Source organism: Dermacentor variabilis, unplaced genomic scaffold, assembly GCF_050947875.1.
Source record: "Dermacentor variabilis isolate Ectoservices unplaced genomic scaffold, ASM5094787v1 scaffold_14, whole genome shotgun sequence".
Taxonomy (NCBI): domain Eukaryota; kingdom Metazoa; phylum Arthropoda; class Arachnida; order Ixodida; family Ixodidae; genus Dermacentor; species Dermacentor variabilis.
Window position 1 is genome coordinate 15,824,191 of NW_027460302.1, and position 27,046 is coordinate 15,851,236.

Sequence of the window (27,046 nt, forward strand, 5' to 3'; positions counted from 1 at the left end):
CATGGGCCACTAAATATGTAATGCATACAGTTAAACTTTAATATAATGGACTTCAGTGTACAGAAATTCTCATTATAACGAAGCGTATTACTTTTTATAATTTGTTGTCCGTAGAGCACCATATATTTAGAACCTCAATATAATGAAGTGTGCTTATACTCGGTTTCAATATAACCAATTTTCACTACCAACACCGAGACAATAAATCGAAACTTCTGCGTACACAGGTCAAATGGTCAAATTACATGTGGCTGCTTGTGAATGCACTTCTCAAATTGCACGCCGTGCAACTAAAGAAGGGTGGCGTTCATGCCATTAAGTGTGCGCGAAGGATGGGGGGGGGGGGGGGTAGGTTGGCGTGCATCTCCGACAGCCTGTGGCTGCACATGGCTGTCGGTGCGGCTGAGCGCATACGCAGCCTGTGCGACCTGTTTTAGAGGTAATCTTCTGCATGTACAAAGAGTGGGCATGCCGAGATGGCATGGTGTCATGTGCGCTGTCCTCCCACGAATTTAGTACCGGAGGAGGTACCAAACAATAATCTCGAGTTTTGTAGACAAGTTGAACCAAATGAGAGGCAGACAAGGCACGCCACTGCCGGCGCTTTTCTTCCCCACGGTGGGCGACACTGTCAACCATTGGCGCAGAGCAGGTGCAAAAGTGTGGCTGGCTTCGTTTCGTACTTCTGATGGGAAGGTATCCTTGACATGGCATGAAACCTTATTGTTCGTTGCTGACTCTGAAATTCAACAAAATAGAATATTTTTCTCATTGAAATGTACTTTATCTGATTGCCCAATACTTGTGAAAACTTTGCGGCCCCTTCGGTCTAACGAAAACTATCAGTGACTGTACTTACTTGCATAAAAGGTCGAATTGCGATATAATGAGATTTCTATATAACAAAGCCAATTGCCAATTATACTGATTTTGTTGTATTGAGCTTTAACTTTATATAAAATGAAGAGCAGCACATGAGCTAAACAGGGCTATCATATTGAAGGTGTCTATTCCTACCCTCCGATGCAATTGTGTATATTTATTTATTTATTTAGAAAACACCTTACAGGCCCTGTCGGGCATTGAGTAAGGGGGGCAATGTAACAAAGAACTGTGAAGTACGATGGAAACAATTAAAAAATAAACGTAAGACAACTGTACAGTGCATTGCACTACTTTCTGTTAGAAGTACTATGTATAACACACTAGGCCATGAAAAAGTTTAACTTAATTAACTAATATAGCCAGTATATTTTTGTTCCTTTAACATGATCTAAGGTCGTAGTGTTCACCAAGGTCGTAGTGTTATTATGTATTACCCACTCCCCTCTGTAATGCTTTGCCCTGAGGGTAAAATAAATAAATAAAAATAAACAAATAAACTACGACATCTTCATTGCTTACAAGCAAGAAAGGGCACATAAAATGCCGCTCGTGTCCCAAACATGAGTGTCAGTATTGTTTGCTTCGACTGCTGTACGAGATTACATTGACACTGGCAGCAAACGTCCCAGATCATTAAAGACCAAGTGTGTGGGGTGAACTCTGCTGAGAACATCTTTGGTAGAACATCGTCATAGCAGGACCACCTACGCTTGTTTAGGAAAGGTAGGAGTACCTCTGAACAGTGCTGTTTCACAATGAGCATGATCAAGTTTCACCCAGCCCACTTCTGACTTGGGCGAGGTGGCAGCAATTTGGTATGTTATGACTCCCGATGCCACAAGTGCTTGTCGTCTGCTAGGCTTGGTTGGAGACAACTGTCCCAATTTGTGCATCGCTGTGCAAGTACTCGCAGTGATTGCAAGATCGTGAGCAGCCAAGTGGTTTCGAACCCCTGAAGTTGCTGTTATGTTCTGACAACTGCATTGCACAACACAACACCACTTGCAAGACCACAGTGTTAGCATAAGCTGGCTTTTTCAGTCTGGCAGTCGCAATGCTTCAGGAGCAACCTTCTGGAGACTATCGGGCAGTTTTTTTAGCTTTGCAGTTGCTTATGTCAACAGAACATTATCACGATGACATTGAAAAGGAAGTTTTGGCTGTCATTTGTAGCAGTGTAGCGATCCAAAGACCTTGCCCATCTCAGTGGACCATAAACCATCGGGGCCCCTTTCGAGGTGTAGTGGACATTGGCCTACTTCCACCTAGAATTCAGTAGCTCCGCTTGAACTTGGTGCATACCAAGTGGCTTTCCTTCAGTAAAAACTGCTGACCATGGTTAACAGATTCGTCGCATTCTTTGCTAAGCCATGCTAATTTATTCAGTCAGGGCACGCAAACCAAATGAAACGCCTTGTTTGCAGGACAGTCCGCGCCCTACCAGTTTTCTTATCATTATGGCTTGACCATAAGCCAATGGTGGTGAATGCAACCTCCCTGTAAGCGAGTTCACCAAGGAATGGGCAAGAAAGTCGACTGCGCTAGTTGATGTTGAGAAGTATTGGCAACACAGGGAGCGCAGGTGAGAGGTGGCATTGGCCAGTGCTCAGTCTGACTCTTGGCAGGTGGAATAACTTTACTTGTTAGGAGCGAGGCATTGTGCACATTTGATCAATTGCATCACACGGTCTGATGTCACTGTTGTCAGCATCGGCTTTTTCACTCCTGTTATTTATTTATTTATTCATTTACCTTACAGGCTCCCGAAGGAGTATTGCGTGAGGGGAGGATACAGGGAATTAGCAAAAAAAAAAAGGAGTAAAAAGAAATTGTACATTGTTAGCGAGTAAACATGAAAGAACAAATATCTAACAATACAAAATGACGAGATAAATGAATGTATAATGGTTTCCAGCAAGTACGAACGCGAGCACAAGAAGTAGAAACAGACGGGACAACGCTTTCCAGCAGTGTCCTGTCTGTTTCTACATCTTGTGCTCGCGTCCGTTCTTGCTGGAAACCGTTATACATTCACCATGCACCAACTGGCCCAGCAAACTACTCTACTAAAGAGATAAATGAAACAAAATGACTGTGTGAAGTAACAATAAAGGAGTACCAAGAAATTATACAAATGGTAGCAGGTGAAGATGGAAGAACAAGTCTCTAATAATGTTAAAGCAATACAAAACAAACATTCAAACAAAACAAAAATAAAAACCTATACAACTTCGCTACAAGTATTTACTTAAGTGTGCAGTATGGTTTAGTTGTGATGAATTGTGGAAATAATATGCATAAGCGTGCTTTGAACGATACTGGGTCAAGAATGTCAACTATGTCGTTTGGTAGATTATTCCAATGTTGAATGGCATGTGGTAACGCGGAAGAATTGAAAGCATTCGTTCGGCCAAAGATGCGCTGGAAACTGAGATGATTATGCAGACGCCGAGATGTACGAGATGGATGAGTGAGCGGCAGAGTGGACGGGCACGTGCTATGGATTATTTTGTGAAATAGACAGAGCAATCCTATGGTTCTTCGTGATTCAAAAGATGAGAGAGATAAAGATGACTTCATGCTAGTCACGCTAGAGTCGCGGTGATAATCTCTGACAATGAAGCGGGCAGCGCGGTTTTGGACCGATTTGAGAGTTGCGATTAGGTAAGCTTGGTGAGGTGACCAGATAGGGGCTGCGAATTCCAGTTGTGGCCTTGCGAAAGTCTGATAAGCGATTGGTCTGCTTAGGAGAGGAGCATCACGCAAGTAGCGTTTGTCAGCATCAGCTTTTTCACTCCTGTTAGATCCTCATGATATGGTTTCTTTCTAATCTCTGTTGTCTTCATGGCGTGTGGTAGCAGGGCTTTTATGTTTTGTGTTTGCATTGCTAACAATTGTATTACAGCTGGGGGAGGTTCTTGCACAGCACTGCAAAACGTGTGGTTGTGTACCTGTTTTAGAAGAATGCATCATTCTAGGTCGCAGTCATAAGCAGCTCACAAGAGAAATCATTGAAGCAAAAGCTATCATAGGTCTTAGTCATGCATGTGTAAGCTCACCTTCATTATCGTTATCAAGCAATGAATTTGCGTATCTCGGACTGCCCCCACAGGCTGTCTGAATATGTTTTTTCACATGGTTACTTTTGCTTTTGTTGCTTGGTCTTTTGTTGTTGTCTCTTCATGTCACATGGTTCGCTGAGTGTATAAGTAGCCTTCCGAGTCGCGAAAAAAAAACCGTCAGTTGGAAGTTAGCGCTCACCCTGTTCTACATTCCTATTCACTACCCCTTCCACTTTCCTTTTTTGCTCGTTCTGAGCTGCGCTAAAAGCCTAAAAAAGAAGGCATTCTTGGTCAATCACATTTAGCTCAGCACTCACCCTGTTCGAATTCCTCATGGTTTTGCGCTGCAAGTAATCTTGGAGCAATGCAACAATGCAACAGCCATCTCTGCATTTATGAAGCACTTTCTAGGAAAACAATTTGCATTCTAGGGCCATCCTCAGTGTAACGTTGCATTCTCAAATCTGCAATCTTAGGTGCAAAGTGCTGCACTGAACGATGCAGAGCAGAAAGCTGCCACGTTATTGTAAAATATGAGTAAGAATAAAGGATCATTAAGTGTGATATGTTCTCTTAAACATCATATAATTGAAAGTTTTTTTTGGCTTCAGTTTAGTGGTGCTTTAAATGAAGCCCTGGACATTATTTATTTATTTATTTATTTATTTATTTTGTAAGGAGGTTTATTGGACGAGTCCAACAAACAGGCGGTAGCTCCGAACAGTGGGTCGGGAGAGCCAGATGGTGGTGTTCGAGCGCCGATCTCGTGCCCTCCGCTCTTGATGATGATCGGGATGTCATTATCTTCCTTTCTTCTTTACAATTTATTTATTTAAAATACCTTACAGGGTCCCTCAACAAGGCATTAAGTAAGGGGCGTAACAAAAGTGCAAAGTGTCTCGACAGAGTACAAACATACAGCTAAATTTTGCAAATAACACAAGGAAACGGAGGAATCGATGATAATGTGGTATGACGACAATATATGTTTGGGCAGGAAAGAGGATCACACAAAGAAAAAATATTGGCTGGCATGATACGCATGGCATCCTTTTTCATCTTCACGTATTCTTACAATACGAGAACAAAGGCTTCCAAGCTTTTTTTTACACAGAATAACTGCAAAGTATACCAATTACAATGACGATAGTAAAAAGAAAAGAAACTACAACTAAAGATAGCCAAATATGCAGACTCTAGGTGCAGAAACAGTTGGCATTGTTTGAAAGACGCACAAGTGTAGAACATGATAAAAAATGCAGGGCCTAATCGCATGCACAGTAAAAACATTTTTCAATATAAGAAATGCAATTGGGCAGAGAGTGGGATACTGAGAGAAAAAAAAAAAGCAGGAAAACGTCTGCAGCGGTAAAAAAAAAAAAAAAGACAGATGTCTTTGGTCTTTAAGCAGTAAAAATAACAAATAAATAAATACATGGGTGGGATACAGGACATGGCAAAATTGGAAAAACTAGTGGTAAATTTTTATTGTGGAAAGAAAGAGTGCAGAAGTTGATGGAAACCATTGTGGTCTGATTCTGATGCAGTGTTGTCTGGAAGACCATTTCAGAAACGTATGACTCGAGGAACAGCAGATGAGTTTAAGCCATCAGTTGACCAATATAATTGTGGGAAACTTAAGTGATTATGCAACCGATGTGATGTAGTGGAAATAGCGTCAAGGTGAAACGGGAATGGTCTGTTGCTTAAAAGGACGTTTTGTTGGGCGAGTTGATCACAATTCATCTTGGGTACTAGGTGTGAACACACACAGAAACAAGAAAGGAGACCGGACAGAGCGCCACTTGCAACTGTTTGATCGGAGGCACATCACACACTTATATAGCTGTCTTAGACGGAAGGAACACGATCAGATCAAGATAGATATGGAAGCATACTGGTTAAATATTTCTTTTCAGATATAAAGAGATTGATGCGTCGCTGACGCACATGCTTCCTTTCTTTCCGATACAGAAAGCCTTAATTACTTCCCGCGCTTTTGTATCTTTACTCTTTGCTAGAATCTGCACCCCTGCAAAACATGTCTCACAAGAGCGTGATGGGCAGGACGTAATGTGCTTGGATATGTTTGGCCCTTCTTTATCTTGCTCTACATTTCTTTCATGTTCTCTAATTCGTTCGTTAATGCAGCGCCCAATTTGCCCTATGTAGGAGCAGCCGCATGAGAGGGAGATTTCATACGCGACACTTTCGGGGCACTTCATAAACGGTCGCTCATGCTTGGTGCCGCATCCTTTTTCATCTTCACGTATTCTTTCAATACGAGAACAAAGGCTTCCAAGCTTTTTGGTGGCTGAAAACACAACTGGCACCCCATGTCTGCTTGCAACCTTCTTTAAATTGTGGGCCATCTTGTATGCATAGGGCACCACCACAGGTCTCGCCACCTCTTCTCGGGGGGGGGATCTTCCTCAGCTTTCACAGCCACACTCTTCATTTTTTGTAATAGGCTTTCGGCGACTGCCATCACAATCGAATCAGGGAATCCAGCTGAAGACAGCCTGGCCAACTGGTTCTGGAAGCTAAGCTGCATCCTGTGAGGGCACGATTTACCGAGGGCAGATTTCAGGATAAGTGAAGCAATCCCCCTTTTTATTAACTTCGAATGGGCGTAGTCGTATGGCAGGAGCCCTTTTTTTGCACGAGGTGCATATGCCCAACAAATCTGATCTGCACAAAACTCAATTTATATATCTAGAAACTGTAGGCAGTTACCCTCAGGAACTTCAGTGGTGAATTGCAAGCCATTTCCATGTTTTCGGAATATGGATAACATATCATGCACACTCTCTTCGAAGTTCAAACTTCCGTCCTTTTAAAAAATATAAAAAATCATCCACGCATCTAAACACCTTAAAAACATGCCTAGCTGGTAAAACGTGATGTAAAACTTGATCCATTTGTGAAAGAAAAATATTACACAATACTGACACCACATAGGATCCTGTACACATGCCTGCTTTCTACAGAAAATACTGCTGCTCAAATGTTATAAAAGTCGATTGCAAGTAAAGCTCTAAAAGGTTTAAAAAGTCGTCAATGAAAACTCCCGCAATGTTCTAAAAGGAAATGGGTTCGTTTTTTTCTATACACTCTCAGACTGCAGCAAACAGGGCCTTGTGAGGAACAAAGTAAAACAGAGAACTCGTACACACATGAGGCCAAAGTCTGGAACAGGGTTAATAGGATAAGAGGGCGACAAGCATATTAACTCCCTTTTGTAAACACACAAGGCGATACCCTGCAAGATCAGGCAGACTCACTTGGGGAGCACTTTGAGAATGTGTCGAGCTCAACCCATTATTCTCAATCCTTTCTCATATACAAACAAATAGAAGAATGTAAGCCAATAATACGAAAATCCAGACAGAATGAACCCTATAACCGGCCTTTCAGTATTACCGAGTTGAGAGCTGTCTTGAACACATGCAAAAGCACTGCACCGGGACCTGACAGAGTCATGTATTTCTGATCATGTATGACATGATCAGAAACTTACATACTGACACACAAGTTACACAACTCACACTTTTAAACACTATTTGGGCTGTGGGATACCTTTCATCTACATGGAAAGAAGCGATTGTGGTTCCTGTCCTGAAGCAGGGAAAAGACCCTTCCTTGGCAGCAAGTTATCGTCCGATAGCTCTTAAAAATTGTCTGTGTAAGCTTTTTGAAAAAATGATTAATCCAGACTCATACACTTCCTTGAACTAAACAATATGCTCGATCCCTATCAGTGTGGCTTCAGACAAGGGCGGTCGACAACCGATCATCTTGTGCGCATTGAAGGATATATCCGTGATGCCTTTGTACGCGAACAGTATTTCCTCTCGATATTCCTCGATATGGAGAAGGCATATGATACAACATGGCATTACAGGGTCTTGTGAGACTTGTCGCGAATGGGCATCTGTGGAAATATGTTTAATATAATTGAAAGCTATTTGTCCAGTCATACCTTCCGTGTAAAAGTTGGCAGTGCACTGTCTCGTCCTTTTACGCAGGAAACTGGTGTACCCCAGGGAGGCGGGCTCAGCTGCACTCTCTTTATTGCTAAAATGAACACACTACGTGCTTCACTACCACCAGCCATTTTTTATTCCATATGCATAGACGATATACAAATAGGCTTCAAATCCTGCAACCTTACAGTATGCGAAAGACAGGTACAGCAGGGCTTAAACAAGGTGTCAAAATGGGCAGACCAAAATGGATTTAAAAATCAACCCCCACAAAAGTTCTTGTGTTCTTTTCACAAGAAAGAGAGGCCTGGTCCCGGATCCTTGTGTAGAACTGGGCAGACAACAAATTCCTGTCAACAAAGAACGCAAATTTCTTGGTGTTATACTCTACTCCAGGCTTACTTTCATTCCTCACATAAAATAGCTTAAAGGAAAATGTCTTAGAACAATGAACTTACTTAAAATCCTATCCCACACAATGTGGGATAGCGACAGACAGTGTTTATTGAATATTTACAGGAGCCTAGTTCGATCAAGATTAGATTATGGTGCCGTAGTATGTCACTCTGCTACCCCGAGCGCGCTAAAGATGTTAGACCCCGTTCACCATATCGGTATCCGCCTGGCCACTGGCGCATTTAGAACAAGCCCTGTAGAAAGTCTATACGTCGAGTGAGATGAGTGGTCACTCCATTTTCAGAGAACATACATCAGCTTAACGTATTTTCTCAAAGTTCGCTCTAATAATAGGAACATCAGTGTTACACAACCGTTAACGACTTGGCGTGTGAAACACTTTTTTGGAATAGACCCTCTATGAGACTTCCTTTCTCACTGCGTGCAAGAGAACTTAGCGCGGAAATGGATGTCCCAGTTCTCGAACATCTCCTAATGCCTCCAGCTAAGCTATTACCGCCCTGGGAGTGGCAGGTGATAGACTGTGACATATCATTTGTAGAGGTCACAAAGCATGCTCCTGACCTCGAAATCGCTATGCACTTCCATGAACTTCAATTGAAGTACTCCTGCTGCGAATTCTGCACAGACGCATCAAAATCACATGGTGTGTCTTACGCTGCTCTTGGTCCCTCCTTTTCTGAATCTGGCGTATTGAATTCCTTAACGAGTGTCTTCACTGCAGAGGCCTATTCTGTGCTGTCTGCAGTGAAACATATAAATAAATTAAAGCTCGGCAGAGCAATAGTATTTACAGACTCGTTAAGTCTTGTAAAAGTGTTAATTTCTTTAAAAAAACATACATATTCTGTTTTCATTGAACTTTACTTGCTCTTATGTAACATCTACTTATCACGTAGACATGTGGTATTATGCTGGGTTCCAGGCGATAGAGGAATCGAGGGAAATGTGCTTGCCGACGAGATGGCCAAATCAATAGCATTGCAGGGTATTCGTTCTGCTGCAGTCCCTGCCACAGACATGAAGCCTTTCTTAAGGAAGGAACTGCGACAACACTGGCAATGTATGTGGAACGCAGAAACAAATAATAAACTGCACGTTATAAAGCCACAGTTAGCTTTTTGGCCCTCCCCAACAAATTCTCGGCGAACAGATGTCCTATTGTGTCGCCTCAGGATAGGGCACACATTTGGTACCCACAATTTTCTACTTACTGGAAATGAACCGCCAACCTGTGGTCAGTGTGATGAGAGGCTGACCGTCCTCCACGTCCGCTTGGAGTGTCGGAAAGCCGAATCTGAAAGAAAGAAACATTTTCCGCTTGCATACCGTTATTGCATCCCTCTACACCCGGCTATGTTTCTTGGTAAGCAACCACTTTTTAACACCAAGGCAGCCCTCAACTTCTTAAATGATGTCGTTCGACACACTATAAGCCCATTAAATTCGTAGAGCATCCTTGCTCCAGAGGATGCCGCTGCGATAATTATTTTGCATAGGACATGCTTCCAGGCCCTTGTTTTTCAAGGGCTCTAAGGAGGCAGTAGTGCTCTAGCATATCTTATAACCTGATATACTTTTACACATCGTATCATTCTTTTTAAATGCATCTTAATGTTCATAGTACACGTCATACGTCATCGCCATGATCTTATACAGATTTTACGCATTTTAGAGCGACCATTTTTAAGGCCCCTTTACAGCCACGTCATACCAACTTCATAGAACTTATAATTACACTGCAAACTCATTACCACAGACATGGCGCTCTTTGGCCATACTTGGCCAAAGGAGCAGTGAACTCGGCCTCTATGAAGGTTGCTTGCTGTGGGGTTCCAGAGTTGTTATCCCAAAATCTCTGCAAGGGAAAGTTCGGACTCTTCTTCATGCTTGGCATCTTGACATTGAGAAAAGCAAATTGATTGCCAGAAGCCATGTCTGGTGGCCAGGAATTGATGATGACATCACCAAGAGTGTAAAGGGTTGCGTTGCATGCCTAGCTTACCAGTGTATACCTCAACCCATTCAGAACACACCCTGGCCATTTCCACAGAGGCCTTGGTCAAGGCTTCACGTTGACTTTGGGAGCCCATTCTTGGGACATATATTTCCGTAAGTATGGACAGCTGGGCTAGTTGGCTATGATTAGCATTATGAAACATCGTTCCAGTGCACAATTGAACAAGGACAAGAAGAGAAAGACAACACGAACGCCGGACTCCAACTGAATTTTATTCATGGAAAACAAGGCTTTGTGTACACAGGGGGAGGGAGTGGGGGGCTGCTAGTGCGCAGGACCACTCAAAAATATTTCCTTGGTCTAGGCAACGGTCATCAGATGTGTCAAACCAAAATAAGTATAAAGAAAAAACTTTCCCTCTCTTTTTTGCATCACTCAGTGCAATCTTGCTCATCTCCCGCCCTACCTAGCTGATTCGACACACCCGTTTGCCCTGAGATAATCAAGCTCTTTTTTCCCGAGTACAACAGAAGGAGCACTGACACAGTAATCTTTTGCATTGGAGATACAAAACGCTTCAAAAATTTCCCGGTTTTTCTGATTGCTATATTTGCGCAACACACATGTTCGTTCGAAAAACGCCTTGCATGCTGGCTTGTGTGAGCAACGGCGAATGTGGTCGGCTAAATGACCAGTCCCGTCATTGACCCGTCATTGCTGATGCCTATTCAAAATGGGTCGAACTCTGTCCAGTGGCATCAACATCAGCGGATGCTGTGATCATAGGCTTGCATATAGCAGTTGTGCAGTGTGGACTGCTGGATGTCATTGTGTCCGATAATGGGCCTTTGCAAGTCAGCAATACTTGGAATTCCTGACGCAGAATAGGGTATGTTGCATGCTTGTACCACCCTACCATCCAGCTTCCAATGGTGCGGCAGAGCATGTTGTACAATCTGTGAAGAACAAGATCAAGAAGAACAGTTATGGATCCTTTCAAACCCAAATTTCAAAGTTCTTATTTCATTATAGAAGCACATCATACGAAGTTACATGCAGAGCGCCATTTGAAATGCTCATGAGAAGTGTGTTCAAGTGATCAATGCATACGGTGCACTTTGTACTGTCGGCTATGCGGCTCTATATCCTCGAGCAAGCTTGCCAAAGTAGGCTAACGGAATCTTTACTGTAAAGTTTTTCTGTGATGCTTACCTGTCTGTGCTGTCTCATTTCGCAACAACGAAATTCTTGCAAAAGTGATTTTTTTTTGCGTTTTCCACAGATTTAGTAATTGCGAGGTTCAACTGTATTCCTAGAAGTACTGTCCAGGGCATGACACTCTTGCTTTTGCAGTTTGACTTTCATACAATTAACGATTTGACTACTTCCTTACAGCCTAGATGCCTGTGGTACAGTCACCTCATAAAAAATGAGAACGAAAAAAATTGCATTGGTAATTAAAAAAATATAAGAATGTCAGGCCTCAACCATTCATTTTAGAACGCACAGTGCTTGGAACAAAGCCAGAAGGAGAAAAGTATTGTACATAAAAAAAGTTCTAAAGATATCTTTGTGAAATTTTTACAGTAGTATCATAGAAACGTTTCTAACGAGTCTGCCAATTTTCATCGAAATTCACAAAGAAATAAGAAAGTTGTTACTCTTGTCCCCCCTTAAATTATAGTGACTGTATAATGTGATGCCCGCTCAAGGAGGTAGCGAGCATCAGCCTGCTGCCGGTCGGTGGGTGGCAGGACTCCTTGTGTGCCGGTAGGAAGCAGAATTTATATTTAGGGCCTAGAATTTTATAAGGAAGTTCTCTGAAATTGCTAAGTTCTATAAAAATTGAAGCACGAAGCTTACAAATCTGTAACTCTGCATAAGAAACAGATATCGAAGTTCCTTAAACTGTGTCTGTTAGAACAAGTAAAGCTAATGTTTAACAAATTGAAAGTTGGTGGGAAAATATTTACTTGGGATCTAATAAAAAATGCCAGGACTGAAATAAAGCAAGGCGTCAGTTCCTCCTGGAGTGACCATAATAGTGACCACGCATAGAAGCCTTAACAAAAGTGCTTTATTTGCAATAATGCAAACTGATGTCACACCAAAAAGATCAGTATTATTTCCTTGAATGCATGAAGTATAGTGAACAAAGTTGGTCAACTAGAACATCTGATCCTGTCGTACCAGCCTCACGTATTAGTAATAACTGAAACAAGGCTGCATCCAGGGGTCTCGAATTCTGTGAAGTATAGTAAACAGAGTTGGTCAACTAGAACATCTGATCCTGTCGTACCAGCCTCACGTATCAGTAATAACTGAAACATGGCTGCATCCGGGGGTCTTGGATTCTGAAATAGTCCCTTCATCATATAGGTTGTTTCACAGAGATAGGCAATCAATAGGAGCAGGGCTAGCAGTAGCAATTAAAAACAATTTGAAATGTTCATTGTTAGATGGTATTTCGAACCATGAAAACATGTGGTGCAGGATCACGTATTGCGATAAGCGCATAATCTTGGGGGGCGTATTTAGACTGCCGAATGCTGCACCTGAATATCTTGAAATGATGCACGACTATCTTTCAAAGCACACCAATACAAAGTCAAAAATTATTGTAGCTAGGGACTTCAACTTGTTCAGAATAAATCGGAATACTCTTACACACGACAGTTGGGAAGTATGAAGTTCAGAATCGCTACTGGACACCGCCTTCAGTTTTTTTAGGTCAACTGGTTACTGAAGATACCTGGATAAGTTCATCCTCATCGTTGCTTCTAGACCTAATATTCGTGAGCAGATGGCTGCAGGGATTTACTGTGTCCATTGAAAATGGTATTTCCAATCACAAGGCGATTATCTTATCTTGCCCTGTATCAATGACTCGACTACACAAAAAACCAGTCTCCATATATGTAAAAGATTATGCGCGTGCTGATGATCCTGCCGTGTTCAGCTTCTTGGAAACAAACTTGCCGGAGTTCAATAGAATGACAGACGTGAACGAACTGTGGTCATGTTTTAAAGACATTGTTTCTTTTTGCGAAGCTAATTTTATTCCACAAAGGAAAAAAAAAAAAAAGTATCAACAGAGAATACCCATGGGTAACCCAAGAAATAATACAGATGAAAAGAAAGATAAAACGCCAACGGAAAAAAGGAAAGAACGGCGACACCTATAATGTTATTATTACTTTACAACATAAAATCGCAGAAGCCAAATCAAGTTTTCACAACATTACATTACCTTCGTTCATGGCTCAGAACCCTCAGAAATTCTGACGATATTTGGCTGATAAACACGAAACCATTTCACAAATAAAAACTTCAGATACCATTATTTCTGAACTGAAAGGTATTGCGAAAGAATTTAACACTTTTTCCAACCTGTTTTCACAAAACATGCCTCTAATGCCCAACTAGAAACGTTTCCACTGATAGTGTCCATGCCAGAGTTAACTATAAGCGAAGTAGGCATCATTTCTCTTTTAGGAAAATTGGATTTGAAGAAATCCCCTGGCCCCAACAACAATACTAATTCATTTCTGAACCATTATGCCAAATGGGTATCCAAATACCTGCACAAAATATTTATCACCTCCCTTGAAACAGCAACGTTAGCAGAAGATTGGCACAATGCTAAGATCATTACAATTCCCAAATTGGGTTTGAAATTAGAATGAAATAACTAGCGCCCTGTGTCGTTAACAAGTGCTTGTTGCAAACTGTTGGAACGCATAATTTTCAAAGCCATAATATCCTGTTTAGAAAGTAACAATCTGCTTTACAGCCGACAACACGGATCTAGATCAGGTCTGTCAACCGTAACCCAACTTGCTGAGTTAACGGATAAAATATCTAATGCAATGAACGGTGGAGACCACATAGACGCAATATTCCTAGATTCTTCCAAGGCATTTGATGTTGTCCTGCTTCAAGATTTAATTACAAAACTATCAGCTTTTGGTATTGACAGCTAAATAATTTTATGGATTTGCAGCTTTTTACTAAATCGAAAACAAAGTGTGGTCATAGATAGATATGTCTCGCAGCAACTTGAAATTTACTCAGGGTTTCTGCAAGGTTCCGTTCTTGCCCCTATCTTATTTCTTATGTACGTCAGTGATATCCAGTTCAGTGCTCATGGAATGGTCGAAATGCAGCTTTTTGCTGATGATTATGTAGTATATAGTACACAGTTGCATGTAATATAGAACACCAAATTGAGCTAAACAATTCACTTCAATCCATCTGTTCATGGTGCGACACATGGGGCATGATACTTAATGCGTTGAACACAAAATGCACCACATTTACTAACAAGAAAAATCCACTTCATTTCATGCATACCCTAGGAAACACCTCATTCATCAAATACAGGTAAAATACTTGGGCCTTAATATCATGTCAAACCTTAACTGGGAACTTCACATCTCCATATGTCAGACCACTGAAGGTAAGCTGCCCTTCTTACGAAGGAAGCTGCGCAATTCGCAACTCCAGCAATTCATGCGACACCTAGCGGCAGTAGGGAGAAACGCCATACGGAGGTCCAGTTGCCGTGTGTGCTGTAGAGGCTGCTGTCGCGGACGGAAGAATGGAGCTGCTAACAAAGAAAAAGCGAACGGCCAAGCAGTTATACTGTGTTCCTCGGTGCGTGCCAGCGAGATGGAAGGACAGCGATATTTCCGTTCACGCATTTCCCTCCGAGTCGAAAGGCTGAAGCCGCAGAACCAGGTGGATCGCTAACATCCGCATCGGCAAGGCTGTGACGCTGACAGTGACTGTTTGCTCACGGCATTTTGCACGGGATAATTTCTCCTTACCAGGTGAGACACTATTGTGAGCTTGTGAACTCGAACCTAATGCATGACTATTGTGCGTGGCTGTCGCTGTGTACATGTCGCTGTGTCACCTTATGTAAACACGTTTCACATTGCGAGCACTGGCGATTGGGCTATGCATTATTTGCTGCATATGTTAGCCGCAACGCGAAATTCGAGCACAGGTTTGAGACCTGTCACAGCGGTTTCTCCGAGGAATGTCTCCTCTGCACTCGTTAACCACATTGGCTGTAATTAGAGCTCATGTTCGATGCTTCACAGCGGTTTCTGCGAGGAACGTCACCTCTGCGCTCGTTGGCTACACCCAGCTGTAACTCGTGAGGCCTTTGATGCCCAGCACGTCTCGCGCAACTTATACTGGCGTCGGAGATTCAAATGTTTACGAAGGATGTACTAGCAAGTTCGGGAAGTGTTGAGTGTAAACGTGCCACGTATGTGGCCTGCTAAAGTGGAATAAATATCATGTGTGGCGCAAATGAACTTGCAGCACAGGTGCACTGCACACGGGCACTTCCCAGCGCGACTGATTACGAATTTGCCGCTTGCACTTGAGAATCTCCGACGCGCTCAAGAGTGGCCATATGACACTGGTATTTCACACCGACGGCGAGCCTATCACGTTCATTGCAGAAGTTTGCCACTTACGCGACAGCCACATGTCAATTTTACACGCGTTTGCTAGTTGCGAGGAAAATTTACGGCGTCCGCCGTCTACTGACGTGTCGCATATGTATGTGCAGTATTAGTACCTAAGCTAGCTTTATCTGTGTTATTAAATCATCCCCAAGTCAGTGGCAAAACTACTCCGGTCATGTGGTGGTGTTTGCACCTGTGTACTTTGCGTTATGAGCAGCTTTTAACTACATTTTGCAGATGCTACATTCAGTGTACAACGTTGCATAGCCTTGCACACTCAAACCGTGCTTCATTTCCTTGCAAATGCTTTTTATAAATATTGTGGCCTTGTTTCTGAGGTAAAAAGAAAAAAGTTCTGGGTGCAGCCCATATTGAGGCACAATAAAGCATAAACAATTCATTTATTTTTTCAGATGTAGCATGTCAAAGACAGCGGCTGAAAAAAATGCAATACCAACTGAAAACCTGCCTAGGACGTCATGTTATGATGAGAACAAGGATGCTCATATGCTAGAGCTTTCACTGGCAAGACTTCACCGACGTGCGTATCGGTCAGCCAGAGTAAGTTAATTTGACTGCATGGTGCAGCACTTATATGCTTATGGTACATACACCATGTCTACAAGCATGCAATAGATGTCAACACCTTTTAATGCATTACAGAATGAATCAAGCAAAGAAACTGCTGCCTCCCCATTAGAAGCAAAGGTGTTGCTCCATGCACCTGTCAGCACGGCCACCATGGTAAATTGGCTGCCTGCAAATTGTGCACACATTGCTTCACCACTAATTCCTTGGGATTAAACTCTGACATTGCAGGACGATCTCCCATCCCCTGACAGCAACAGCATGGACCAAATAAGTGACAAAGGAAATATGGTAATTTCTTTTTGTATATGTATGTGTTGTGGTAGCTGTCTTTACCTAGACGGTGGCATGCTTTCTGGATTTACATCGTAAAAGCATTGTAGCACGTTGTGTGTGATGGGTGCATATTAACTGCAACTTGTGTACACATTGCTTAACCACTGGTTTCTTGAACTGAACTCTATCTGACATTGCAGGACGATTTCCCATCCCCTAACAGCATGGACCAAAGCCTTGCAAACACCATAAGGGACAAGGACATAGCAAATATGGCAATTTATTTTTTCTATATATTTGTGATGTGGCAGCTGTCTTTACCTAGCCGGCAGCATGTTTTCTGGATTACCTTCGTGAAAGGATTGTGGTGTGTGACGGGTGCAAATTAACTGATGCAAAAAGCCTGGCTTTCCTACTTCCAACATTGAATTTAACACATTGACGTGCATTATTGGAATGACAAAAAGAAGCTGCATCTCGCGTCAGATATGTCAGACATTATAACTCTTGCTTTTGTTTTGTGACAGGAATGTGCTTGCCAACCTGGCCCCCGGACATTAATGGCAGAGTACTCAAGAGAAGAAAAAGACGTGGCAAATTTCCTACTAGAAATGGTTTCAGGGACAAGGCTTACAGAAAGCAAGGCTGACCAAGTGACATCGGGTACTTTTCCACAGAAGTTTGTGAACACGATAAATAGTAGCAACGTAAATACATTCACAGGCCGGCCATCATTCGATGTTCTGAATGCTCGTGTGACGTGCTACACAAAAATTCATCCACTTTCAGGACGGCACCAGTTATGTGTAAAAACAATTGCATTGACATTGGTGAAATTGAAGCATAATATTTCCACTGCATTCTTGAGTCACCTTTTTAACTGTTCTCGAACTACATGTAGCAACGTAATTGCAGAGACTGCTCAGTTGATGTCTGAAACTTTAAAGGTAACTGTGGCTGTGCCACCAAAAGATGATGTTGAACATTTGCCTGTCTGTTTTAAACACTTCAGTAATGTGCGTGTCATTGTAGATTGCACTGTAATTCCTATTAGCCAGCCCAACTGTTTGCGATGTGCATTACAGACCTACCCCTTCTATAAGAAAGGTTTCACGGTTAAATATATGGTGACTGTTACAACAAGTGGTCTTAGTGCCTACATAAGCCAAGGATATGGAGGCCGCACCTCAGACAAGGCCCTGTTTGAGCAAAGCTGCCTCGTCAAGCAACTAGACCCGATATCAGATGCCATAATGGCAGACTGTGGCTTTCTTATTGATGACATTTGTGCGGACAACTTAATTGAGTTAATCAGGCCTCCACTCTGCAAACAAAAAAGGGTAATTCACTTAGGACACAAAAGATAGCATCAGCAAGAGCTTATGTACAGCGTGCTATGCAGCGAATGAAAATATTCCGTGTTGTCAACAAGAATCCCATGGAGCATGGTGGGATTACTTGACGACATTGTCATAATAGCTGCAAGCATCACAAACCTTTCATCACCGATTTTAGCAACACATCGATTTTTGTGAGTCCTGCATCAATACATTTCCCAAACGTATTATGTGCATCGTAAAAGTGGTTCGTGCTTTCCATGCAAGGAATTTTAAAAAGCTTTACAGGAGTGGAAGCGCCATGTTCCTTACCAGCAGAGGTGAAGCCAGAGCTTGCCCTTATTTTACATTTGTAATAGACCTTCGTTGGGTTGTCCTCTTACAGATCAAGTGGTTTGGCTCTGGTAATGTAATTGCGTGGCTTATTAGAAACTAAAAGCATGTTGTTCCTGTCAGAAGTATTATCTTCCTCTGAGTATTGATTACGTTATTTCTGAAACAATTTACCAAGAATTTCAGGCTTCATTTTAAAACCAGCAACACTAGGATACACATCAGCCAGTCTCTGTATGGCAAAATAAGTCACGTTAATGGGGTTGAGACATCAAATTTTTGGCTTGCGCGTTCTTTGTTTCAAACGTTTCTTATTTTTTATTTATTTATTTATTTATTTCAAGTACCTGCAGCGCCCGAAGGCATTATTGCAGGGGGGAATGTACAGTGTACATAAGCTCGACAAAATACAGAACTGGTCAACCGAAAAATAACACAACAATATAAAAATTCACGCCACTAAATGCTCAGCAGAAATGCTCTGAACGATGCTTCAGTGTGACAATCAGCAATTTCCTGCGGTAGCTGATTCCACTGTGATATTGTGTGTGGAAAAAATGAATGCTTGAAGACGTTTGTTGTACAAATGAGTTCTCTTATTTTTAAATAGTGGTCACTTCTGTGAGATAAGAAATGAGGAGGTAAAAGGTAAGTTTCTCTATCTATTTTAACCAGGCCGAAATAAATTTTAAAAAGCATTTCCAACCTCATGTTTTTTCTGCGTGTGCTTAATAATTCCCAGCCCAAGCTATCCTTAAGTGCTGTAATACTAGAAGTAAAGTCATAGTTATTGCAGACAAAACGGGCTGCGCGGTTTTGTACATGCTCGAGCATATTAGACAGAGTTTTGGTTTGCGGGTCCCAGGCCATACAGGCATACTCTAATATGGGTCTTACGTTCGAAAAATAAAGTAGTTCTTTAATTTTAGGAGGAGCTAGCTGGAAGTTGTGTTTAACAAAATTTAGCATTTTACAGGCTTTCGCTGTAACATATTCAGCGTGCTTAGTCCAAGTTAAATTCGATGAGAAATAAACACCAAGATACTTATACTGAGTTACTCGCAATAGCTGGACATTGTCTACTGTATAATAAATAGATGTGGATTTTGTTTACGTGTAAAGGACACGTACTGACACTTACAGGGGTTTAAAGACATTTGCCACCTAATACACCAGCGTGTTATACAGTCCAAATCGCGTTGCAAACACTCGTGGCCAGTGGCAGACCTAATGCAGTGATAAATCACACAATCATCCGCATACAGACGCACTTTGCATGACACAACCTGAGCAATGTCATTGATGTAGGCCAAAAACAACAATGGCCCTAAAACATCCCTGGGGAACTCCCGATGCAACATCAACATAATCAGATTGTGAGCCATTAACTACAACACGTTGCATGTGTTCTTGTAGATAGCATTTAATCCAATTGCTCCAGGAAGCATGGTGCACACTCGAATATTCTTATATTCTCAGTAAATAAGTTAACATTGCATTATTTATGTGAACAATTTTCAGTTTCGGTTTGTGGGCGCAGAGTTGGACAGTGATGTCAATGTCTAGAAAGCTTGGTCACGTGGGCCCACCAAGCTGTGACGCGCACACTGCTGCATCATCTGGTCTCGCACACACATTCTGTACCAGTGCAGGCAAACAAAACCACGCCGACAGTTGTCTGGGCTAGCTGCAGCAGCTCCAATTATGACTCTATGACTGACGCGGCTCATTGCCCTCTAGACTCAAGCCTCTCTAGGCTTGCCCGGTGCTGTGGGTCACCACTCATTGCACGTCACTCTAATGTGGTATGACGTCACTAAAATTTTCGTTGTGCTTCCAACACAGTGACATCGGTGTCAATTGCGGTAGCGATGGGTTTCAATCACGAGAACGAGCATTTAGGCACTCTTTGGAAGAGAATGAAAACATTAAACTTTTCTGTGTCTAGCACTTCATGTTGAGTGTCTTTGCATACAGAGGAAGCCTACAGTATGCTTCTTATAGCCTCAAAATTTGGTGTCTCAACCCCTTTAAACTAGTGGGAAGTGTGAGGAAAGCACTTCTTTTCCTTCATTGAAAAATAATCTTTTATAGTGCCCCTCGTAAAATGGTGTTGTTGGTTCACTTTTGGCACATAAATTCCCCTCTAACAATTTTTTTATATTCCTTGTTTCCATTGTGTACTTCCTTACTATAGCCTGTTCTAATGTTTTGTTTGCATTTTTTTTTACATCTCCACAATCTTGTGTATTGTTGCAGCCCATTTGAACTTAACATGTGTTGCTACGTTGCCCGAGTTTATTATTTTTTTTTTTTGTTAGGAAAACTTAATTGTGCATGGCCTCGTAAGGGCCCCTCACCAGGCCCATCACCCGCCGTGGTTGCTCAGTGGCTATGGTGTTGGGCTGCTGAGCACGAGGTCGCGGGATCGAATCCCGGCCACGGCGGCCGCATTTCGATGGTGCGCGAAATGCGAAAACACCCGTGTGCTTAGATTTAGGTGCACGTTAAAGAACCCCAGGTGGTCAAAATTTCCGGAGTCCTCCACTACGGCATGCCTCATAATCAGAAAGTGGTTTTGGCACGTAAAACCCCAAATATTATTATTATCACCAGGCCCTATTGCAAATTTTGGTTATACATTGGTATATGTAAGGTGTCGTCTAGAAAGCCTTTTTTTCGAAGATTTTCAAATTAATTCACCCGATGTCACTTGGACAACCTTGGTTTCTGTAAGCCAAGTACCTGAAGCCATTTCTAACAGGAAATTTGCCACATCTTGGAAAATGGAAGAACCTGTCCTGTTACCATGCTGCCAGAAGGCAAGCGTTACTACCAGCAGACATTTTGTCTCTGCCTCGACTAGGGTGCGCAAGTGTTCTTTCCCTGCCTTCTCCAATACCAAAGCGAAAAGACCATGTCACATGAATGTGTCGTACCCCGCATTTTTAAAAAAATTCTTCACAATTCCAGTGGCACGTTTGCATATTCGGAATTAGGTGATTCACCTGAAGTCATGTGCCATGACTGGTGATATTGCAAGTAGCCTGTATTGCATAGAGGCATTTGTGCGTGTGACCTTGGCTCCATCAAAGCGTGGCGGCCTTGAGAGTAAGTGCGGTCTTCTGTTTGGAAATTCAGCATTTTTTTATGCCACTCAGCCATTTCATACTTTTCAGACACGGTCGTTGCCATGTGATCTACATGATGCACTTGTTTGCATTGGCCAAACCTGCAGACTTCAACTTCAACACACTTTTTGTAAATTAGCAATGCACATTCTTTTGCAACTTGTATTCTTCATTGAAGTGCTGATTTACGCTACGCATTCTGATGCAAGTTTTCATCTTTTGGTATTCCGAGATATTTGCAGTTCACTTATGATCGGTGTGCATAGAGTTGTGGTTATTCTTCAATGGCTGTTTGTTGTCCCTTGCCTTACTTGTATTTTTTCACAAAATAAACCACATGCACTCAATATTTTGTTCACTGTACTCTGTGTCAATACGTTTTACTCAAGCCCATTTTTGTTGCACTTTTTAGCATATGAGGGCATATCTTGCCAAACAGAACATGAGAAGTAACATGGAACAGTGTCAAACCTGCATACGATGAGTATTTAAAAAGTTTGGCCACCAGAGTTGAGTACCCTGAAAGAATGGTTTGATTCAAATGACCCCAGCTGGTATATGTACCATAATTTATGCTTCTTCCCAATTTGTTCAATACAGTGCAAATGGCTGTCCTGGGAAGCATAACTAAACAACTGGTAATACAACATGGTGAGACACTTGTGCAGACTTAACATCAGTGAATGATAATTATTGACCTCCAGAGAGCATATAGAGCTGTCCTTACTATCAACATATCAATAAATGGAAAGTAAGTGACATAAAAGTTTAACATGCACTTAAAGCACTTAACAAACACTTAAAGGGGCACTGAAACACTTCCGACTGATCATAGTTACCTCACTACAAAAGGACATCGCCTGCTGCAAAAATTTTTCGAATCATTGAACTGTAAGCGGAATTAGTAGTTATTGCACTGATGCATTGCTTTCTCCTTTCGCCTCAGCTAGTGTGCTGGAAGCTACACGGTGCATGGCAAGGTAGCAAGGTCCTGGTCAAGTTTTTTTTTTCTTTTTTTTTTTTTACACATTGCTACTTGTGGTTCAGGCATGTGTGGCACTCTCTAAACGCGAGATGGACGCCTGGAGCTACATCACTTACAGAGACCAATAAATACACACGGCTGTCTGATCGTCCTGCGAAAAGAGCTTGTGGTGATCGTGGTATCTATATTATGCAGCATGCCAGTTTCAGGGCCCCTTTAAGAAGGGCACAAACAAAGACAACAAAAGTTGGTTTGATGAGTTCTGCCTGAGTCGCCACTGATATCACGCAGTTGCTCGTGCACAAATTGTGAAACAATAACGTATGAGCCATAGGAGAACAGTCATGTCGGCAACAAAAAAAAAAAAAAAAGCAGGAGATGTATTGTGATAGGTAACCTCAAGCGCCACAGCACAAGGTGAAGCTAAGTTGCAGTTTGGCACATAATAGGATCTCTTCTGCTTACAACGGTGCACGCACATGAACATTTCACTTTATACGATCTTTGCAATATGAACAGCATTGAAACGCAATGTAGAGATGAAACATTAAAGGGACTGACAACTACACCAAATGTTCCAGGATAAGGTGCCAGGAGAAACAGCCGAGATGTGCTTGCACTTTTGCGACAATCCAGCAGTGCACGAGCACTTTGCCTCCACGATCGATGGGTCCCGGAATGCGTCGGCGATTCTCACCACAATCTCGTGCGGGTCCGCTGTCACGCCGGAGGTTTGCACACACGCGCGACCACTTCCACTTAATCACTCACTGTACCACTGGTACCGACTAAAATGAGGTGCTCGGCGTCCACTACCCGTTCTCCCCCCACAAAACAGCGCGAATTAACATCGCAGTGCAACAAACTCAATATTTTCACCAAGGACAGCGTACGCGGGGACCTCCGTGAAGCCGCCATACCGCACAGTGTAGCCAGACCGGGCCAGGCTTCGCAGCGCCCCCTAATGTTGATTTGAGTTGCGAATACTCTGCCACATGTGAAATTAAATACCTACAAAACACTTATCAAACCATCATTAGAATGTGCTGATTTAATCTGGAGAGCTTATCAAAAACACCAAATTGATAAAGTAGAGCGCTTACAAAAACTGGCAATCACATTCGTATATTCTGATTATTCAAGGCAATCCAGTGTCTCTGGACTATTATCGAAAGCACATTTAGAACTGCTGGCACAACAAAGAATAATCTCAAAACCTAAATTCATTTACTTTTTGCACCATGGACACTTCAAAATTCCACGGTCACGTTGCTTACTTGATTCCTTTTTACACCCATCAAGAACTAACCACAGTAAGGTAGTTCGCCAACCTCCAAGCCGTGTTAATATACATAAATGTTCACTGTTTTCCTCCGCTATCTCTTACTGGAATGACTTACCTAACAGTGCTGTGTATTGTAATACTGTGGAACCTTTTGTAACCAAATTTAAAACCATTCATTTCTGTTCATGATTGCTGTTGTTTTACCTTTGTATCCGCCGTGGTTGCTCAGTGGCTATGGTGTTGGGCTGCTGAGCACGAGGTCGTGAGATCGAATCCCAGCCACGTTAGCCACATTTCAATGGAAGCGAAATGCAAAAACACCCATGTACTTAGATTTAGGTGCACATTAAAGAACCTCACGTGGTCGAAATTTCCGGAGTCCTCCACTATGGCGTGCCTCATAGTCAGAAAATAGTTTTGGCACGTAAAACCCCATAATTTAATTTAATATTTTTTTACCTTTGTAACCACTCCTGCAAGCGCCGTCAAAGCCTGCAGTATGTTCAAATAAATAAAATAATTAATAAAAAATGTAGACCGCACAGATTTATATATCGATTTACAGCTTGCATGAAATTGGTATGTTTATGATGGTTTTGCAGAAGTGCTATTCACTAATTAGTGGTATATTTTATAACAGTATATACTAATGCACCAATTTCGCCCACTTTAATTGTATTAAGATTCAGTTTACAGAATCGTGATAGTTTTTCATTGTCAAGTTACAGAGTTGTAGACTTGAAAGTAGAGTGTCTTGACATTCTAAGAAATTTCAAGAATAAAAAAAGGAATTAAGGCCTAAATAAAAGTTCTGCTTCCTGCAGTCACTTTAACTTTTGCTGTTAAATCCAACAATCCTCATCAAAATTGGTGCAGTGATTGACGTGAAAAATTTGTTAATTCCCATGTATTTACACAGGAACTCCCAAAGGAAAGGGTCTGCTTAATCTGGGTTTGGCCCTTTAAGCACGTGTTAGGTTTCATACCCATGAAAATTTTATCATAGAATGACTGAGTTGTTTTGCTAAAAAGTTCCCTAAACTCGATTGACCATTTATGTACAACTTTTCGTGCAACATGTGCTGGCCTTCTGCTGGCAAGAATGTGAATCGGAAGATCAATCTTTGATAACAGATTCTTTTTGCCCAACAGATTCTGCAATGGCATCGTAAGTATTTATACTAACAAAGAGCATTCATGCCCTCTGTAACTGCTTCTGTGAGCTAGCTCACCATGTGGCCAGTCCACCACTGTGGTGAAATTCAGTCGTGGCTTATTGTCACAGTTGAAACCACTCCTATAACAGTACTGGTCTTAACAATGTATTGGACCCATAACTATGAACAGCTTGGGCACTGTGACCCTTTGTCTCTGTTCTATGGCAAAATAAACCGGTTACTACAATGTTCCCATGCTGCGTTATTGGTTATAACTGAAATCTGGCTACTGGGTATGTGTGCCGAAAGGAAAACGAAAGCAAAATCCTGGAAAAGAAAAGAAAATGTGAGCCATCACACCCATCTGCATGCGGCGTGCCTTCACCTACGCTGTGTGCTGCGCACGTCGCCCAACACTCCTTTGCCGCATCTCCAGCCTCACGTGCACCTTTCACGCCTTCAGAACACGACTCACAGTGCAACGAAGGCGCGCGGGTGGTGGGTGTGGCATCCGGTGCAGGTGTGGAAGCTGACATTCTTTTTTTCCAGCATTTTGCTTTCTTTTTCTTTTCAGCACAGACACCCATTAGCCATATTTATTGTACATTGTTGTAAGGAGTTTATCATAGAGCACAGAATGTTCACGGTGCTACCATAACTTAAATGGGTCAGACTTTACTTCTTTCTGTCTAATAAAATGTTTGATGCCAGAACCCTCTTTCCTTTTATTGAAAAATCTAAGGCGTCTGATGGAACAACTACTGCTTTAGTAGAGGTTTCTGAATTGCTGGAAAGTCCGTATAAATGTAGATGTGGTCAAAATAAGATTTGTTGAAAAGAAGCAGAGATAATTGCTGCAAGGCTAGCAGTGACAAGTCTGCCTTTTTAGCAATCCCAGGAATTCAGTGGCACATGTGAATTTGCTGGAGGCACCACAATGCCGATGTTGGGCGTTTCGCTGGCTTGAAGCCAGATGGTATGCAGTAATGGTGTCTCGCCACAATACCACAGAATGTGGTCTGTGGCCTTTGCACTGGAAGATCGGCTAAATGGTGGGATGGCAGCCAAGAAAGGTGCTGAATGTGCACTCTTAACATCTCGACGACTCTGTGAGGGGTGATTTGGTGCTCCTGGACAATGACAGTGGTTGCAGCTGTTGAAGAACATCTCAGGAGGCCAAGACATGTCCGAAGTGCATGGGCTTGTATGATCTCTAGTGCAGGTGAAATTTGTGAACTCAAACGCATGTGTCCAACTGTGCACTGCTGCCTTTACAATCAATTCTCCTACATTATATCAGTGCTACGGTACATCACACAAGCTGTGTGAGAACATGGTGTGCACTCCCGATTAGATTTCTGAGTGTTGGTGGCATCAGGCCCAGTTTCTGGCATCATCAGGAATAAGAACAGCTGCCTGGGGGAAAGCATTGAAAGATTTTGAATACTTTTTCAATACAACCTCGAGGCTTTAGAGTGGATCACCAGGATGGACAAACTCGATCATTGAAACGCTAAATTGTTAGCGTGACTGTAGTCGCAAGCTATTAGACGTTACTGTCCAAAAACCGGTGGGGGGGTAGCAGCAACGACATCGAAGGAGATTTCGTCGCGGGCTGGATTTCGCGATACAGCGTACTATCAACTATTAGAACCCATAGATGACGCCCGTTTGAATCGGCACTATTCAATAACCTGCTGATCCTCCTAGGCACTTCTCTGATACGCACCAAGGCATATCACCCCATCGCCAATGATCTTTTTGAACGTTTTCACTGCTCCTTCAAGGCCTCGCTCAGACCGCAGCCTAACACCACTCACTGGTCCACATCACTACCACTGGTTATGCTGAGTCTTTGGGCTACACTGAAGCAGGATCTGGTCTGTACTCCTGCCAAGATGGTTTTTGGAGCACCACTGCACCTTACAGGAAAGTTCTTCCACACTACCATTTCATCGCTGTGCCCTAATTCCACCGACTATATCAGCAGGCTGCGAACTCCATTCTGATCACTTCGTGCTCCTGAACCACGCTGCCAGGACCGTACCTCATCACATATTCCCAAAGAGCTGGCGACATCCTCTTACAGGAGAGAACACAACAGCCACCCAAAGTGAACGGACGTGCCTTCAGCGCGCTCCGGACCCCGAAATATACCCGA

General features: G+C 42.4%; 1 protein-coding gene and 1 long non-coding RNA gene across 5 annotated transcripts in view; both read left to right on the plus strand.

Annotated features, from left to right (window-relative positions):
- The window catches only part of RhoGAP68F (Rho GTPase activating protein at 68F), a 230,520-nt gene that overhangs the window by 110,487 nt on the left and 92,987 nt on the right, over positions 1-27,046 (plus strand). The window lies entirely within an intron of this gene.
- On the plus strand, positions 12,071-19,449 carry LOC142567836 (uncharacterized). The gene is made up of 4 exons (XR_012825254.1): positions 12,071-15,142; positions 16,207-16,354; positions 16,457-16,537; positions 16,613-19,449. It is a non-coding gene; the product is annotated as an uncharacterized LOC142567836 (long non-coding RNA).